Here is a 16,526-nt window from a genome sequence, read left to right as displayed (position 1 = left end):
GCTTACTAACCCTAAAGAGGCGTTAAAGCGCTTTTTCAGCGGGTAGCACGCTACTCCGGGACCCAAAGAGGATTTGTGTTGAATTATTATAGTGAAACATGCAAATACATTTTAAGTGGTGGATAGGTTAGTCAGTTATTTGGATTTGGAATGATAGCAGAAGTATAGAGGAGGACAAAGGTTTGTATTTATTTATCGCTCGCTTGTTGACGCATACTATTCAGGAAGCCTATAAAGGATTAGTGGTGAATTATTATGGTGAAATATGAGGTAATTTCAGTGGTGGATATTAGTCTGTTACTTGGTGTGAGAAGGATAGTGGATGGATAAAAGGGGAAGAAAGATTTGCATTCATATAGCACTTGTTAGCCCTGATGGGTGTTGAAGCGCTTTTCTGGCGAGTAGCACGCCACTCCGGAACCCATAAAGGATTAGTGTTGAAAATTAGTATAGTATAAATATGAAGTAATTTGAGTAGTAGATATGTTATTCAGTTATTTGGGCAGTAAATTAGTATAGTTGAATATGGAATATGGAATTTGAGAAGTGAACATGATAGTCTGTTAATTTTGATTGAAAAGGATAGTGGAGGGATAAAAGAGTGAAGGATTTTTTTATTTTTATTTTTTTATTTTTTAGGTCTTAGCAGTAGGAAGAGGCTTTTGGATGAGTAAACAGGAGTTTTGGAGGGAAGGAGTCAGAGGGAAAAGTTTAGAAAGGTTTGTTTTAGGGGATCGGTGTAGTAAAAAGAGGTGTCAGATAATGCAAGGAGGGGTAGAGCAGGAGAGAGTCTAGAAAGGGTTATTTTGGCAATCATGGTAGTGGTATGAGGTTTGGGATAAATGAGAGAGTGGATGTAGAGGATATATTGATAGATGTATAGGATGAGAGATAGGGTAGTGCATTAGAAGGAGTAGTAGAAAGAAGTTTGAGATGAGTCAGAAGGTTGGGCTAGAAGATATATTGAGCGAAGTATAGGCTGAGAAATAGGCTAGTGCATTGGAAATGCTAAATTAGAAGAAAGTGATAAATATATAGATCCATTAATACATTGAAGGTATATAGATTCATAAAGAAATTAAGTATATTTAGATTAAATATATTGATAGAAGCACAGGATGAGAAATAGGGTAGTGCATTGGATATGCTTTTTCAGGAGAAAACTAACAGACACACAGATCCAAGTACATGGAAAGTACATAGATGCACAATGGAAGTATGTACATGTAGACCAAAGATCATTTTTATTTATTGATGAATATTAATATTATTATTAATATTACTATTTTCTCTTGACAACATAATTATTTTACATGTTCTATAAAGTAATACACAAAGATAGGTACATATCTATAGTGAAAACAAATGATTATATACAGAGGGATATGCTATAAATTTCTGTTTCCATATGGTGCTTATGTGGGGAAGAGCCAGATCCTGAGTAGTTTTCTGAAGATAAGGTGGTTGTCGGTGGATCTTATGTTGGGGGGTAAAGAGTTTCATAGTTTGGCTGCTTGAACAGAGAAGGATGTGCCACCCATGTTTTTTTTTTGTATGGTGGAATTTTGAGGCGAGATGCTCCTTTAGAGCGGAGGTTCCTTTGTTGAATGTGTTTGGTGATTTTATTCCTGATGAAGAGTGGTCCTATTCCATGTATTGCTTTGTGGGTAATACAAAGCAGCTTGAACGTGGATCTTCTGGCAACCGGTAACCAATGCAGGGCTTTCAAGGCAGGGGAGATGTGGTCTCGTGGTTTAATATGCAAGAGTAGTCTGGCAGCCGAGTTCTGAATCCGTTGTAGTGTTTTCATGGTCGTTAAAGGTGATCCGTGGTAGAGGCTATTGGCATAATCGAGTTTAGATAGAACAGGTGAGATGGTAGCTTAGACCTTGTGTGGAAATCCCAAATGAGGGAAAATTCGTCGCAGCGTTTTTATATTAGAAAAGCTTGATCTTGCTAGTTTATCCACTTGGACATTCATCGACAGCTTGGAGTCCATGGTCATTCCGAGGTTTCTTACTTCCTTCAATACTTTAGGCAGTGATCCCAGTTCATCAGGCCAGCAAGCGGGTTGTAATTTTTCCAAGTCATCCACTGATCCACGGCTCTGAGACAGCTGAAAATTGGTGATTTTCCAATGTCTTTGGGGCATTCCAGTTGAAGGAGTATTTGCGTGTCATCTGCATAGTTGTAGCACGTGAGGTGAAATTTATTGATCAGTACTTGTAAAGACTTCATGTAGATGTTGAAAAGCATGGGCGAGATGATAGAACCTTGAGGGACCCCTGCTTTTGTGGAGTACGGTTTGGAAGAGAAAGGTGGGGTGTGGATGACATTAGTTCTGTTTCGAAGGTAGGACGCGATCCAGTCTAGAGCAGTTCCCTCTATGCGGGCTTCATAAAGTCTTTGTTTCAGAGTGTCATGGTCAACTGTGTCAAAGGCAGCTGAGAGGTCCAAGGAGACTCCAACTGCATTTTCCTAACTCTGCCCTTTTTTTTTTTTTTTTTTGCCCTCATTCTGCAATAGCTTGTGTAAGGAGTTGTCAGGGACCCCACCGTTTCCAACAGGGGTCCCTTTATTTCCATTACCAATTCCAATAAATGTTTCCAGGGGAGGGGAGCTAGCCTCCCTGGCTACTCAAACAAGCATTCTGCCTGTTTATTTATTGCCATCGCATAATTATTGGATTTTGGACGATCATAGATCATACTTTCAATTAAAATATTCTTTGTGGTTACTGACTGGGTCTGTTAAAATGTTCTCAAATTTCCCAAAAGTTATATTTTTTATTGGGTTCCCCCTTCTGTCCATCCCGTTTATTTTATGAATTGATGTCAGCCATTCCCAGTGTGTAGGGGGTACGGGGCTTATCCACTTGCTACATATTTCCCTTCTTGCCAAAAAAATTAACAAAAAGAGTAGATTTTCTTGTTTCTTAGTTAACTTAACTAAGCATTCCGATTGGTCCACCCCAAATACAACAAGATCAATACTTACATCAATTGGTCTTTCTAGTAGGGTATCAAGAGTCTTACCCACTTCCTGCCAGAATTTTTCGAGCTGGGGCACTGCCAAAACATGTGCAGGGCCTCGGCTTTCTCCTTACCACATTTGGGGCAGTTCTTCGTTTTTGACCCACTGAACTTTGATAACCTCTTTGGGGTCCAGTAAGCTCTATGAGTGGTGAACAAATGGTTTCTCCTTAAAGCAGCAGATTTTACAATAGATCAACATTTTTCCACAGATACTCGCCATATTTTTTGTACATCCAGTGTCGGGAGGTTGTTCCCCCAGGTCGCATCTGGAATTGAGAAGTCCTACTCACCGGCTAGTATAAGGGCCCAGTACCACTGTGAGACTTCTTTTTTAAAGGCGCATTTTCTTGCATTCCCTTCTCCAATGCACTGTTTCCTTTTTTACTTTCTGTTAAGGTTTTTGCCCAACTTGAAAGTTTATCAAATTTAAATTTTGATAGGGTGCCATTCGTTTATGTTGCTAGTTGGTCCCAGTCTATAATGTTGTTCTCTATTACCAGTTGGCCCCATTTAAGTATTCCTGATACTCTTAACGGGATGGCAAGCCTATCTTTAAGACATTCCGGAGTCCCCGGTGAATCCCATATCGGGGCATATTCGCTATAATAAGGTATCTTCAGGGTGCATCTAATATGATACCATAGATTTGTTGCTGACTTGAGGACCTTCAGTTTAACCTTTTTAAAATACTTTGGATGTCCAAATTTGTATAAAAAGTGCCCTTCTACACCAGTCATTGCTTGTAGGTAGGCGGGATAGTGCTCATACTCATTCAAAAGAACACTCATATACTTAAACTGAAAAGCTCTAATAATATTCTAGTATATCAGGACTTGCTACCCCACCTTGTTCTTTTTTCCTCCTTAGTTTTTTCCATGCTATTCTTGTCCCTTTTGTGAACCATATAAAGCTGTTTAGTTCCCCTTGAAGTTTCTTTATTGATTCCCTCTTAAACTCTAGAGGAATTGAACTAAAAATGTAGGTAAATCTGGGTAAAATTGACATTTTTATTATATTTGATCTTCCCAGGAAAGTCAGTGGGAGACCCCCCATACCTTAAGTAGTTACCTAGTCACACCAAAAATGTTATTAAAATGTATCTGGTTTATTTTTATCTAAGACTCTAACCAATTCCCGGCCTAGATAACTTATCCTTTCTTTACAAGTTGATTATTACTATAAGTATTGCATTCCATGATTTCTGTTTTTGCCTCATTAATCAGATATCCCGATACTCTCCCAAAGTGTTCCAGATTTTCTTCTATTATGTTAAAAGACCCCACAAAGTCATTCGTAAAGATCATTGGGTCATCTGCGTAGAGGGCAACTTTTTTCTCCCACCCTTGATAACGAAAAGGAGATATTTCTGGATTATTTCTGAGGTTTTGCGCTAGGGGTTCGATGTATAGATTAAAAAGTGGGGGAGACAAGGGACAACCCTGTCTCGTACCTCTATTGATCTTTATGTTATCTGTGAGGTTCCCGTTAATTAATATCTTGGCCTTTGGATCTCTATATAGTCTCTTAACCATTCCTTGAAAATTTTCCCCAAGTTTGTATTTTTCCAAGACGCAGTTCAAAAACGGCCAGTTCACTCTGTCGAATGCTTTCGCTGCATCGTAGGTGATTATGGATAGGGGCAGCTTTTCTTGTATGGCTAAGTCTATTGTTCCTATTAATTCGTGAGTCAAGTCCTGAATCTGTCTCCCTTTCATGAAACCCTTCTGATCAGTGTTAATTAGGGTTCCTGCTACTTTCCCTAGCCTCTGTGCCATGATCTGCGTAAATATCTTCTAGTCGCAGTTTAATAGAGATATAGACCTGTACGACTCACATTTACCCGGATTTTTTCCAGGTTTTAGTAAGATGTTTATTACTGCGTCATTCCAAGAATCTGGAAATTCTCCTTTCTCAACAAAAATATTGTTTATCAATTCCGACCAGGACTTCTCTTAATTTGATGTAAAGTTCATTAGGTAGATCATCCGGGCCTGAAGCCTTGCCTTTCTTTACACCTCTAATGACGTCTTATACTTCTTTATTTGTAATTTTGTTGTTTAGATCTTCGTTTTCATCTTGTGATAGTATTGGGAGATCTAGATAGCCGTTGAGTTGTTCGTTTGTTGGCATAATGTCTTCAGTGTATAACTCTTCAAAGAATTTAACAAATTCCTGAAGAAGATGGCAGCCGGCTAGACTGACCGGTTGGGAGCTCCATGTTCGCCAGGCGAATTTTTTTTTTTAAACGGACGGAACGGACTGAGAAGTGCTCGATCTCCTCGTAAAAAGAAAGCGTTTAATGGAACCATGGAGATATGTTGCCGTCAGGATTAATTATCTTTAAATCAGAGGCAAAGCACAATCTTACCGCGTTGCGAGGGAGCAGCGAGGGGGCAAAATCCGCCGTCTGCAGAGCACAGCGTGTATTCATTTTGAGTGTGGTCGGAAGCCTCGGTAGCACAGCGGAGCTACTGCAGGGTGGCCGCCAGAGTCTCCTTCTGGGGCACCCTGGGAAGAGTAATCATGGCGCCAAACAAACCTCTTCCTCTCCCCCAGCGAGAGCAAGCAGGACGCCGCTAGGAAAAAGCAAAGTGTCACTCATCGGACTCACCGGACCGCTCAAGGCACGCATAGCTGCTGGCAAGGAGTACGAAGCAAAGCACATGAAAAGGGTAAGCGAGTCAATCAGCCTAGCGAGGGCGAGTTTTCAAAGGGAACGGCGCTGACACAGGGGAAAAGGGAAAACAGCATTGTAATATCAGGAGAGGAGTGGGGGGAAATTTCAAGCACCGTCTGCTCCTCCGAGTTAGGCACAACGGCAGGTAGGGAGAAAAACGGAGGCACAAGCTACTGCTTAAGAAACAGGCAGTTTCTTGAGAGCACCCCGATTGTTGCACCAAAGCATAACATAGCCCCCCTAAGCACTAAAAACAGGCCCTGACCACAGCACCCCCCCCCCCAAGACAAAGAGAAACAAACAAAAGGGAAAGGATCAGGAGGAGTAGGGGGGCCCTAGGACCTAAGGTCAAAGTTACCCCATCTTTGAGATCATTCTTTAAAGCTCAAGTGCAGGAACAGCTCGCCAAAACCCTACATCACAATAAACACTTGGTCCACAATCTTTCTGACAACTTGAGGGAGAGTATGGAGGAAGGAATTGTAAAAGAGTCACTACAGACATCTGAAACAGAGGGTAACATAGCAAAAGAGCCCCCGACTACAAGCACAGATAGCGCAGACAGCGCGGAACGCAGTAAGCAGTATCCCAAAATGTCTGCGCTCCCTCAAAACTCTGCAGATCAAATACTGGAGAGAATGTTAAAAGAAATTAGGTCTAAATTTGCAATTGCCGAGGAAAATCAAACTAAGATACAAGAGGCTTGTGAGACGCTGGACACTAAGTTGAATGCACTTGGGAAGAGAGTAACAACAGTAGAGGCAGCAGTAGAGGTCCTGAGCAAAAAGGTGGATGCGCACCAAAAGGAAATCAGGGCTCTGAAGTCATATGAAGGAAGCCTCAAAGAAAAGTTAGAATCCTTGGAAAACCAAGCAAGGAGGAATAACTCAAGAATTTTGAATGTGCCAGAAGGGCAAGAAGGAGATGACATGAAAAAATACATAGTATTATTACTAGACAAGAACTTCCCCTGGGCAAAGGCAGCAGTTTTAGCAGAGGATATACAGAGCAGAGGGTGCATCGAGACCCCTTTTTGAAAAATAAGATGAAGAAAACCCAGAGGAAAATTCTGATACACTTTAAAACCTTCACCCTCAAGGAAAAGATTCTGAGTGAGGCCCTAAAAAAGGGCTCCTGTAACAAAGATGAGTGGTCCTTCAGAATCCGATCAGATATTTCTAAGGCAAGCCAGGATAGACAATGGGAGCTCAGACGACAGATGCAGCAATTAAGCTCATTAGGAGCAACAGTCCAGATGAAGTTCCCTTCCGCCCTAAGAATTATGTGGAGGAACAAAATGCACAACATTAGGGAGCCAAACGAGGTTGAGCACTTCCTGGAACAAATGTGAGATCAAATGTGAGAGCAACAGTAGAAAATTAAAATAAACTACAGTGTGGTGAGCATGGAGCTCAAAGAGGGCTATCAATACTGCCCAGTGAAGAAAAAAGGGAGGCTTCTCCAGGGCGGGATGAATCAATAAACACAAAAGCAAAAAAATATAAACACATGGGTGGGAAGCAAACTAGGGAAAAAAACAAAAAAGAGTCCTCACAAAAAAAGATGAAGGAGAATGGGACCAGCAAATCAGTAGGAAGACCCCAAAGTAAAAAGGAAAAAAACAATGACGAAAGACCCAGCAGTAGTTAACATACTCTCATGGAATGTTAATGGCCTTAGAACTAAGAGCCGGAGAAGGAAATATTTGAATATTTGTAAACAATAGACAGTGAAATTATAATACTACAGGAAAAGCATCTCCTGAAAAATGAATGGGAAGAAATAATAAAGACTCTGAGAGGGGTAGACTCTTATGCCTGTACAAATCAGGACTGTTGTATAAAAGGAGTAGCTATACTATTCAAAAAATCCCTCAAGGTAAGAATAGAGTCAGTTGAGGTGGACAGGAAAGGGAGATGGGTGATAACGAGAGTAAGAATAACCAACAAACAGTACTCTATTGTTGGTTATCATGGGCCAAATACAGACGATCCAGACCCACTACAAAAGCTGTATACACAGCTACTAACGGCTGCCTCCCCAATAATTATGGGGGGAGATTTTAATATAATCCTGGATCCTAAGGTGGATCGTCTTCCACCTAGAAGAGAAGAAAATCTTTTAAAAATGAGGGAGTGGTTGGGGCTTTGCATTAAAAGACCTGGGCCTAGTTGACATCTGGAAGGAAAAAGGAGATAAAGCGCAATGCTTTACATTTCAAAATAAAAAATTAGGACAGCTTTCCAGAATAAACTATTTTCTGTTGGATAGAAGCCTAGTAGACAGAACACAGAAAGTGGAACACTTGCCCGCCCATTTATCTGATCACTCAGCAGTCCTACTAAAACTTCAAATGAAGCATACTACTACTTCAACAAAATGGACAGTTGATCGCACAATCTTAGCAGACTCACAGAACATAGAAGCTCTTATAAGAGAAACAGAACACTATTTCCAAGCTAATAAAAAGAGTACTTCCATACAAGTAACTTGGGATGCCTATAAGGCGGTAATCAGAGGAAAGCTGTTAAGTATTGCGGCATATAAATCTAAAAAAATGAAACACAAAATTAGTCAACTGGAAGGCACAATAAAAACTCTGGATATACAACTAGAAACAGAAACCTTAATATCAGAAAGGGAAAAGATAGAGTCTGAAAGGTCAACAAAAAAAGAAGCCCTCACAGAAATACTGGAGAATATTGTGAGAGATTTGGGAGGTCAGCAAACTGTCCCACTATGAATACGGAGAAGGGTGCAGCAAGATGCTGGCATGGAAGCCTAAAACTGACCAGACCAGAAACAAGATAGCAGGTATCCAACCCGGGATCTCCGCAGAAATAAGTTCTGAAGATGCTGTGATTATGCAGGAATTTGTTAAATTCTTTGAAGAGTTATACACTCTGCCATTTAATGTTGTAGAGATCAGAGTTAATAAACCTCCCTTATCATGACCGCCCATAGATGGTCTAGCCGGAGTGTCAACAGAATGAAAAACATTTATGTGAGCTATTTCACGCATCCAAGTTTCCTGTAGGCAATCTATACTAAATTTGCTAACAAACTCTGCCCAGTCTTTCATGCCTAATTTGTTTTGCAAACCCGCTACATTCCAGAAGAGACTGCCATGAGTAATTACGCTGGTGTAGGGTGTGTCTTTACTTTCTACACGACCGGTATCTATTACCCCACCTTCTACTGTTATCATGTTAGTTGGTGCATTAAGGTTTAGAGCGCCTGCTGGTAAAACAACAGGGTAAACTGGCAAAGAGTCTGATATACCGCCATTGAATAGATTAACAGGGTTAAGCCCTATTGGGTGTGTCGGGTCTAATGAACAATGCCGGTGGGGTTTAAAAGAATCATTTAAAGTGTTTATGATTAAAAGTGTTGGTGAAGTTGCTGTTAGGGCCTGGTGACTATCTCTTTCTGTATCAACTACGGCCTGCAAAACAGTTAGGTTTAGATTTGCGACACAAGACTCCCTCAGCAGCTGATCATTCAGTCAGTCCACTTGGTCTAGGGGAAAAAAGAACATGTTTTAAATTGTGAATTGGCACGACAAATGCCCGATTTAACAACGGCCTATAAAAATATCCAAGTGGTACAGCATCAACAGTGCCCCTCAGACTGCTACACCAAGTGAGTCTGTATATGAGCCAATGTACAAAATCTCTGTCCCTGAAGTTTACAACGATACAGTCTCCTATTTCAGTTTTTGTCTGAGAACCCACCCATGAAACACGTTTTACATTGTTAATTTTGTCATTTAAAACATCACATCCTGGCTATTCCAAAGTTTTCACCAGCCACTGCACCGTTTTGTTTTTAAGCTGTTTCCAATCTTTTGTCTTGCTGTTAAGTAAGGGTGGAACATTTTTAAGAACGATAACATGGTGGTGACTTCCGGAGGTAGGTGGAGTGTTCTCAAACTTCTGTTGGTACCAGCTGTAGGGGTGTTATGATTTCAACCAGTGAAATTATTGTCGCTTGTTACCACATTTGCTGTTGAAGATCCCGGAAGAAGTTTTGTCTGGTTAAGTAAATGAATGCGTTGCAGTCTCAATATTACTAACAACACCAATCGCCAAAATTACGCATTATCCCCCAATTGCTCGATATTGGTGGGGTCTTTGACAGTGCCCGTTCCCCGAGTTATTGGCTTACGTGGAGGAACCATGTTTTTTTGCGTGTCGCTAAGGGCAATTTATTTTTCTTGGTTTTCCCACAGGCCTTAGATTGTTTACAAAAAGTAAGGTGTATGAGGTTTTTTCTCCTTTTGACATCACTCTAACCCTCTTCATTGCCATTGTGCATAAGTATATCAATATCACTTTGATATTATTCCACAGGAGCCATTGTTTTCGTTAATCAATGTTTTAGAGGAGGAGCACAAGCCCTTTAGCACCGGTTAGCAGTGATAAAGTGCACAAAGTCCTGGGACCACCACAAAATAAATGCAGCAAAATAGAGGAGGTAAAGCAAAACATTTGGGTGAAGACCACCCTAAGGCTGACAGGTCTAACAAAGAGAATAAGAAGGAAGTGTGGCAAAGAGAGAAATTTGAACAAGGAATAATAGATAAAAAAAGAATGAAAGGGAGAGGAAACAAAAAGTTAGACTAAAAAGAAGGGGGAAGAAAGAAAGAAAGAGAAAAGGTAAAATGAAATGGGAGAGGAAAACTCTCAGGAAAAAGAAAGTGTGAAGTGTAAAAAATAAAGAATGACAGAAATAAAGGAAACAATATATAAGAGAGATAGCAAAAGGCTTAAAGAGAAAAATCGATATAAAAAAAATTAAAAGAGAGGGAAATATATAAACAAAACAAAGTAACAAAGAAAAAGGACAAAGAAAATGGAAAGAGAGAAGCAGATATGACAATATGACTAAGAGAAAGGTAAAAAGATGAGAGAAAGCAAAACCAAGAGCACGAGGTCAAGAAAACGATACCCGGAGGGAGTAGGCATTACAGGGAGAGAGATAGGGAGAAGAATGCAGTCATCCTGTGCAAGGTGGATAAGGAGGTAATAGCAAGTAAAGTGAGATGTGGCAGGCTGTTTGGACAGATGGAATGGGAAAGGGAGTGACAGAGTGACGGACCTGCTGTAACATGAAAGTAACAAGGAACGGTAATGAAGGTGGAAAAAGGAAGCTGAGATGAAAATTGGGAAAGATGGTCCTGTGAGAAAAGAAGTTCAAATAGCAGTTTGTAAGAGGAAATTAGAATCTGGATGATGAATGTGAAGCAATGTCAGAGGTAGAGGGGAAACTGGCAGACCTATAGAGGGATGAGAGGAGGAACAAATAAGAGAGGCTGAGGTGCAAAGAAACCCAGGAGAAATAGAGATAAGAGTACAATTGTCAGGGCCTGGCCGACCACGGCAAGATGGCGGGCGCAATCTCGTGTTGTTCTGTGCCTCAACTCACAATCCGCTGACAGCCACCCACATCCTGGGGCCCGACCACCCACATCGCTGCTCCGGTGGAGTACGCGGAGACTGCGGACCCCGTGTATTGCTTTGGAAACCCAGAGAGCTGCTGTCATCTGCTGAACGACTCTGAAGCAGAGGAACCCGTGTGGAGAGTCAGGTGCGGGGCCTTGCCTGGTGAGCCAATGAGAGGGCCTGGATGGAGCTCCCCTGCATTGCGGGGGCTGTGATAGGCAAAGTCCTGTTCCTTGTGGGCCTCTTTGCCCCTCCTCTTGCTCATTAGGGGACTGGGGGATTTTGTGACTGTCATCCTCGCCGAGGGGAGACTGCGGAAGCCTGAGGTGCTTGTTGTTTGGGTCGCTGGACGGACTACAGTGGCTGGTGGCATGGCCTGCGGCTTGAGTAGGGAGGAGGCGGCTGGCACCCTGCCCCTGTTTGAGGCTTGGAGGCTGGGGGGCTCCCATGCTCTTGCTCTGAGCATCTGGTCCCTGGTGCTGACTCCCCTGACTGACCTGGAGGCCTAGGACCTGGGCAGCGGTAGTGAGAACTGATCAACACGCACTTGAGGCATCGTTTGAGGTGCGAGGGAGGCCAAGGACTGTGCTCCCTGCTCTCCACATCCCGCCTGCGGTGAGGGGCTGCCCCCCATTACTTTTTGGACGAGTGAGGCCTTATCACCTTTGGGGTGTTGGTTTCACCACCTGGGCCGGGGCCTGATCAGCAGCCCCATGCGTCAAGGGAATACAGGACAGAGGACACTGGAGGGTGGTGGTTGGCTCTGCCCTTTGAGGGGAACCTCACTGGGCCTCATAATCTTCTTCGCTGGCCAGAAGGGAAGCCCGGATTGCTCCTGCCTCACCCATGGACACGAGTCATTGGCCTATATGGAAAGGTGAGGCAGGTCCAATCGCAGGGCTCCTCCTCCCCTCCCCTAGATGCTCTACATTGACGTTGGGCCCAACTTCCGGCAATGCTGCCCCTTCTCCGCCAGATGTCTATGAAGTGCCTCATGGAGTGCTGAGAGCAGTTGTGGACAGCTAATGCGCCTCTCTTCTCCAGTTACCCATATATAGTTGTGAGGTGAGGCGAGTCCCTTCTCTTGGTGCCAACCAGCATATGGGCCATCAACACACCCTTAGAGTTTAGGACCAGAGAAGATTCACCTCCTGTACCAGTTAACCCCAGTCTACACTTCACAGGTGGGCTTTGCATTGGAGCTGCAATCTCCCTCTTAACCTGCAATTTTCTGCTGCCTAAGTGGATGTCTTGGTGGTCTGAAGTGGCCCTTGAGTACGGAGGATCTTCACTGGCCTTCTTTCTCTCCCCCATTCGAACCGGACCTGCCCTTGTCTTCTAGTGTGGCTGACTGGTGGAGACAGACTATTGGAGAGGCATGGAGTAAGCGGCCCCATTCACTGGGTCGACAGGGGTGTGATTAATGGAGCAGAACACACAGGATGGTGGTGACCCTCCCTTGGCTGATAAAGTGGAAAAAATACTAGCAGCCATAGCAGAGACCCGACAGGACCTGCACACCAGGGGTCAATGCTGTGGCAATTGAGGAGGGCTTACTATGTGAGCACCAATGGAAACTGTTGGGACGAGTCACCCAGACAGAGTGCACACTTAATGAGCTGCGACCTGCAGTTACAGAACTTGAAATTCCCGTTCAATGATTGGTGGCAAAGCTGTGGGAATGGGAGGACTGGGCATCAGACTCCGAGGGATATCCCATCGCAAAAACCTCTGGGTTGTTGGTTTTCTTGAGGGGGCAGAGGGCAACGATCCGGTCTTCTTCTTCAAATGCTGGCTGGCACAGGTCATTGTACCGGTGACCTCTTCTGCCTACTACCAGTTGTAGCGAGCTCACAGGGTTCCAGCGAGAAGACTGACTCCAGGATCATCTCCTAGACCAGTGGTGATCCGCCTCCTGATCTTTTGGGAGAAGTAGACCATCCTAATGGCTGCCCGCACTGCAGATCCCCTACAATATGGCAATACATGTATCTTCCTTTTCCCGGATTATACACTGATGGTGCAACATCAGAGGGCCTCCTTCTTGGGAATTAAGAAGTGCCTGAGGCAGGTAGACCTCATCTACTCTTTGTTGTATTGGCCAACTAGTGCAGTTATTTTTTAATGGATCCTGCTGACACCTGGGACTTGGACTTCGTGGAACAACATCGCTATAACTCGTCCACTCCAGTACGGGGGTCTCGCACAGAGGGACGATGGCGAGTGAAGAGACGGCAAAGCCGTACCAATGCAGTGCCACGTGCAGAGAGGGCTTCCTCCCCGACACAGGGAAGGGATCAGCAGCAACGCACGCTGGCGGCTGTTTCACATCTGTCTGTGGAGTTTTCCTCCTCTTCGCCTCAATTCCCAGAAGATTTGCAGTCCAATGCTAGCTCCATCAATTTGTTGAGCAGTAACTCTTCAATAGAAGAAATAAAGAGGAGGCTAGGGGCTTCCGCAGAACTCCTATTGCACTAGAGCAAAGGACTCCTGAGGCGGAAGCCGGGAGTTTAGGGCTCCGATATTTTAAAAATGATAATTGACTATTCAGCTAGCATTATTACATTTTTAAATCATGCATTAGCATTTATGTTTTTTTAATCTCCCCCCCCCTCGCCGCTCCTCCCTACCTGTGTGGCTTTCCCTTCTGGGATTTTTGGGGCTTTAGGGAGCCGATTTGGGGCTCCTGCTGATCACCGGCCTCAATTCCTCTCGGCGCAGACTTCGGGCGCCATCTTGGAGGAGGACGAGGACAGCGCTCTAGTGTTGCGGCCGATTTGGGGCCTATACACTACAAATTGGGCTTGTGAATACCTGCTCTTCTGTTAGAACAAAGGACTCCTGAGGCGGAAGCCGGGAGTTTAGGGCTCCGATATTTTAAAAACCATAATTGACTATTCAGCTAGCATTATTACATTTTTAAATCACGCATTAGCATTTATGTTTTTTTAATCTTTCCCCCCCTCGCCGCACCTCCCTACCTGTGTGGCTTTCCCTTCTGGGATTTTTGGGGCTTTAGGGAGCCGATTTGGGGCTCCTGATGATCACCGGCCTCAATTCCTCTCGGCGCAGACTTCGGGCGCCATCTTGGGGGAGGATGAGGACAACGCTCTAGTGTTGCGGCCGATTTGGGGCCTATACACTATAAAATGAACACCACCTCCCATCCGCGCAGCGGGCGGGCACAGCGGGCGCGCCGATGGCGCGCTGGAGGCGCGCCAGAGGCAAGCCCGTCTGTGCCCGTCTGTGCCCGTCCGTGCCGGACCGGGCCCTGGGCCAGAAACGCTGGCCGTTTCCCCGGGACACCACATTATCTATACACGGGAAAATCTTCTGCAATTAAAACCTACATTTAACGCCCTGGAACATTTAAAATTCAGGCCGGATGATCCTTGGCCGAGAGGCTATGATTGGGCGGGGTCCATGCAGGAGAAGAACAACGCCGGAAACATCACGGCTCTCCTCAACATGGCACTTTTAAACTGTAGGTCTCTTTCAAAACATGCCGTTGAAATCAATCTACTGATTCAAGACCTGAAACTGGATTTACTGTTTCTAACGGAGACATGGCTGTCACCAAACTCAGGAGCAGATATTGTCACGGCACTTCCAGGTGGCTTCAGAATGCAATGCCAACATAGGCCTCACGGGAAAGGGGGTGGACTAGCGATAATACATAGAGACAAATTTGTCTGCAGAGTATCAGAGTGTGGTGTCAATGACTGCGAAAGCACTCAGTTTAATTTGCAAATTACGCCAAATAAATCACTATCAGGCCTACTAATATATCGCCCTCCGGGCAGTCCTGGTCAATTTACAGGATCACTCTTAGAGAACACCATTGCCTTAGCCTCGGTTGCACCCAATTTTATCCTACTGGGGGATTTAAATGTTCATTTTGATGACCCATGTGATAAGGGGGTGTGATCGTGGGGTGTAGGCGGACCGGAATAACAGGCGTGGAGGCCGTATGTAGTGGGCTATCTTTTAGCGGATTTTTATTTTCAGTACACAGTTTGAGGGTGAGGGAAAGGGAGAACAGAGTCTTGAAGCGATGCTTGGCGCTGTGTCGAGGTGATGGCTCTTCATTGAGGGAAGGTACTTGGCTGGAAGACGTGTTGAGGGTTTCCTGAGGGGTTGGTCAGTCGAACGGCGGGACGGTGGCTCCTCGGAGGTATGGGAGGGAGAGAAAAAGAGGGCCGTTAGTTCTTCCACTCAGAACTGAGTGATGCCGTCTACCTACACCAGGGTTGTGTGGGAATACCAGCGAACGTGAGGTAGGTAGGGGAGGAGGAAGAGAGGGAAAGAGGAAGTAGGGGCGGGCAGAAGGGTGACTGGGTGACGGGCAAGTGAGGGGATAGTATCTACAATCGTGCCGGTGACTACAAACGGGTTATATATACAATATCCTACAGTGCTGGGTGCAAGGTGGAGGGGGATGGCCTACTGTACATTACAATATTTACACTCGCTAGAAAAGGGGAGTCGGTACTCACTTGGCCCGCCGCAACTCTCCCGCGAGTTGCGGCCGCTCTCCAGCTTCCTACACCGGACTCCACCAGTCCTCCGTCCAGACTTCGTCTTCTTCTTCTTCCGCTTCACCGCTCGGCTCCCGGGGTTCTCCGCACGCTGTCTCCTGCCACGAGTCTTCCTGCTTGAACGCCCTGTTGTCCTCGGTTCCGGCTTTTCTGTGCTCCGCCTCTGGACTATGGGAGGGACTTCTGGGGTCACGGGAGAGTCCTTCCGGGATCTCGCTCGTCGTGCTTGGGTCCTGAAACGAAGGAGAGAGGGGTGGAGTCCGGGTTGCTATGGACGCCCGAGGATCGGATGGCGGGCGCCGGGATCGCAAGGGAAGGCGCGGCTTTGCCAAGGTAGGGGTCGCGGCCCCTTCACAGGGGGCTATGGATCTTAAGCTCAAGTTAAAATCCATGGAGCTGGAGCAAAAAAATGAAGATGCCACCCATGTTAAAGGGCATCTTCTCGACCCCATATTTACGAATGTTTCACATCTGGTAGCAAAGCCCCCCCCTCCCTCTATCTTGGTCTGACCATTTTTTGGTCCCATTCGAGTGGCAAATTAATATTGATCTTCCACAGATACAAGCGCCACGCACTTTTGAGAGAGTGTGGTCCAAACTTCCTTTGGAAAGCTGGACTCACAGACTGGAGCAGACAATTCCCCTTTCGGATCCTGATCCCGTAGAGGCGGATAAAAACTTCTCAAACTGGCTCAATAGCTCCCTTGACTCCGTCCTTCCTAAAAAAACACTAGAAAAGAAGAGCAGGGTTTTTAAAACTCCTAGGTACACCCCTGAACTTCGAGAATTAAGGAAAATATGTAAGAAAGCCGAACGCACTTGGAGAAAAAAT

This window comes from Lissotriton helveticus, chromosome 8 (assembly GCF_964261635.1).
Source record: "Lissotriton helveticus chromosome 8, aLisHel1.1, whole genome shotgun sequence".
NCBI lineage: Eukaryota > Metazoa > Chordata > Amphibia > Caudata > Salamandridae > Lissotriton > Lissotriton helveticus.
The sequence above is the reverse complement of the archived record's forward strand: the minus strand, read 5'-3'. Positions refer to the sequence as shown.